Source organism: Alligator sinensis, unplaced genomic scaffold, assembly GCF_000455745.1.
Source record: "Alligator sinensis unplaced genomic scaffold, ASM45574v1 scaffold268_1, whole genome shotgun sequence".
NCBI lineage: Eukaryota > Metazoa > Chordata > Crocodylia > Alligatoridae > Alligator > Alligator sinensis.
In genome coordinates, this window is record NW_005841853.1 from 3,893,108 (window position 1) to 3,897,051 (window position 3,944).

Here is a 3,944-nt window from a genome sequence, read left to right on the forward strand (position 1 = left end):
AAATACAAGTTTCCATAGATATCTTTCAATTCAAATCAGATCAAAGAGAAGCATAAGATCTCCAGGTAACCATGAGCATGAAGTGTTCTGCATCTACAGTGAAGTACAAAATGGCAATGGCCTCCTGACAGCTGGCTGAGAGACCCCAATCGTAAAGGTGCAATGCAAATGGGATGCGGAAGTCTCCTTGAAGTTGCATGGCTGTCTATCACCAGGGCTTTATCCCTGGAAAAAAACAACAAGAAAACCCAATTTTGATCTCCCAAAGTACAGGTTCGAATAGGGAAATTAACACCAATTTAAAGCTCAGGAAGGTTTATCTAAATTCTACGCCAGTGGTTCTCAATCTTCGTAGACACAAGGCACCCCTCCTTAGACACAAGGCAATCCTTGGTAAATGCCAGGTCTTGTTTTTAACTTGTTTTTTTTGTCTACAGCAAAATAATAGGGCAATGCTTTTGTTGCAAAGAACTCAGGAAGATCAAAACAGGTATTCATACTGTTAGAAGCATTTTGACCTACCTTCTGAATTACATCTGAACATATAACCATGCTAACCCTATGTGTAGTACCCTATAATAGCACCCTTCACAGGATCTCGAGGCACCCTGGTTGAGACTCATTGTTCTAAGCCAACCTGGGACTGAAGGAAATGTTTGCTATAGGGGTATAGGTTGTACCCATGATGGTCTAAGGATATACGGTTCTTTGGGCAAATCCAATATTTTTTTATGAGACCTACTAAAATAGTTGCATGTAAAATAGTTACGTTTGCGTTACAAATATGAGACATTTGTGATGATTCTGATGAAATCCTCCAAGGTATTGTGTTTCACTGAGCGCAGAAGTCAAAGTGAAGCTTTGGGATTACAAATCACGGCTAACTAAGAGCAGAGGCAAAAGTCAGCACAAACCACAGTGAAGTGAAACAAATATGTCCTACGCAGATCTGGAGAAAGTGTGTCAGATTTATATGAATAGAACAGAAGAGCACTTCCTTTTCTCTGAAGTGGAAGAGGAGGATGTGTATTTTCTCTAAGGATCTGTTTGGCTGTTTTCTGGTATCTCTAGAGCCTGTTACTATAGCATCTAAATCATAAAAGGGCAAAGTTCGACCTGAGCCTAGCAACCCATAATGGTACATAGTTAAAACACATCAAATCATAGACAATGAGGGTGGGAAGGGATCTTGGGAGGTCACATCTAGTCCAACCCCCTGCTCAAAGCAGGACCAGCCCCAACTAGATCATCCCAGTCAAAGCTTTTTCTAGCCAGGTCTTGAAAATCTCCGAGGATGGAGAGTCCACAACTTCTCTGGATAAACTTTTCCAGTTCCTTACTACCCTCCTCATGTGAAAGTGCAGGATTTTACACTTGTCCTCTTTGAACCTCGTGAGATTTTCTTTTGGTTCACTCCTCCAATTTGTCAAGGTCTCTCTGAATCTTAGCCCTAGCCTCCAGCATATCTACTACTCCCCCCAGCTTGGTGTCATCTGCAAACTTACTGAGGGTGCGCGCTATGCCATCTTGCAGGTTGTTGATAAAGATATTGGACAAAATCAGCCCCAGGGGCACTCCACTTGATACCAGCTGCCAACTAGACATCGAGCCGTTGACTATTACCCTCTGAGCCTGGTGATTCGGCCAGTTTTCTATCTACTTTACAGTTCCTTCATCCAACTTGCACGTCCTTAGCTTGCTTGCAAGATTGTTGTGCGAGACCATATGAAAAGCCTTGCTAAAGTATATAACACGTCCACTGCTCTCCCCACATCCACAGAGCCACATTTCTTTCTTTAGCCACTGATGCATGAAGGAGTGATGTTGGCAAGCTTCATAACCAGCTACCTTGACTCTTCAACCCCGGTGACCAGGTACCTATTTCTATTTACAGTTGAGTTGACTTTCAGCCTTTGACACAAGTGCAGAGGAGGGGTTTGAACTCATGCCTCTGAAGCCTCTAGTAAGATACCTTTAAGTGCTCTGCTTATGTTCTCCCATCATGCCTAAGTAGCACTTGTCAAAGGAAGAGTGATATTTTATGTGAATTTTTTACAAAAATTTTCAATTTTACCTTTTTTTTAAAAAAGTGAAAACAAAGTTGGCATTTGACAGTATTTCTCCTATTTAATCACATTCCATTCAAACTATTACATCACTCCGAAGATTGCAATGTTTGTAGTGAGATATTTTAGGCTGGGGCAAATAGTTCTCATTCCTCTGAAAACAATGCAACTCAGTTGATTGAGACCAGCTGTGGAGCTGGCCCTTTACAAACTGGGGGCTTTATTCGGGGAGTGACAGTCAACTTCCACTTTTAATTAACGCTTCCTGGTGTTTGATTCTCCAGGTGACTCAAAGGGTTTCCCAGCCCTGGCTCCACCATGAGGTCAGCCTTTCTGAACATGCTCTCTGTCACATGGACACTGAGCAATAAAATTAATAAATAATGCTCATCCTTCCCACCAGCACATCAAACAGCTTTTTTAAAAAAAAAATACAGCTGGTTCATTTAATTTAAAGTCAGTGGAGGGATTTACAGGATTAGCGACTGAAATAGGATCTGAATGACACTAATGACAGTAAAGTAGAGAGACAAAAATCGGACTTGCCCTTGCTTCCAGGATTTGTGAAGAATATGAAATGGAACAAAAGCTATGCTAAAATCCACAGGTAACCCCTTTTCTCAGAAGACCACCTTAAATTAACCCCAGAATCCCAGCACAATTTTTTATGACCTGTGGTTTATAGACTTCATCATCTTTTTTCAAGTATCCTTATGCACCTGAAGCCTAGGCTTCATTTAAAAAATAACCTAAAAGTTCTTAAAAGGTCCCTAGTACATTGTGGATGTGGCCATAAGAACTGCCATTTACTGGCTCAGACCAGAGGTCCATCTTGCTCAGTCTCCTGTGTCACGCACAGGGCACAGAGTGGATGCTGAAAAGGAGAGTGAACTGGGTATGACCAGGGTTTTTCCCATTATGCCTCTCCCACTTGCCACCCTCCACCATTTAAGCTCTTAAGAAATTCGGATTCAGAAGCTGTATCCCTAATGCCCACATTCAATAGCTACTGATGCCCCTTTCCTCCCTTCTTTAACTTGATTAAACTATCAGCTTCTGCAACATCATGTGGCAATCAGTTCTGTGCTTAAATTACACACGGTAAGAAGAAGAACTTCCTTTTTTTAGTTTTAAACTTACTGCCAGTCGGTTTCATTTTATGATCCCTAGTTCTTGTATTGTGAGAGAATGTGGGTGCATCTAACATGTTCATTAAGGTGCTTTTGCTACTGTGCATTAAATTTAGTACCTCTAATGTGAGGTACTAAGTGCGCATTAGGCTGCCCTAATGCACAGTAGCAAAAGTGCACACTTTTTGAGTGACACTTGTTGCTCACTAGCCTAATTTTACTGCACATTAGCATACTGGCACTTTTTTGCCGTGACACTCTAATGTGCAGTAGCCTGTTTTACTGCTCATTAAAGTGCACATGTAGATGCACCCAATAAACAATAAATCCCTATTTACTTTCCCTTCACCATTTAGTATTTTGTAAACCGTTATCATGTGCCCCCGAAGCATCTCTATACCGAACTGAATAGGCCTAGCTTTTGTAGTCTCTCTTCATATGAAAACTCTCCATACTGCAGATCATCCTTGTTGCCCTTCTCTGTACCATCTCTGAGCTAGAAATTAATGGCACTACTAAATTTAGCTGCCTTTAAGTTCCCTGCCAATATTACAATTATACATTCACTTTTTTTCCTTCCGTTAACAAAAACAAACAAACAAAAAACCCAGTTCTCAGTTTAGAAAATGAAAGTCAGTGGTTTTGCTGCTGTTCACAGTTGTCCCCAATACAGGTTCCCCATACAGAAACTTCTGTGTTTTGCCTTCAACCCAACAGGTTATTTATCTGCCTCAAAGAGACTCTTTCC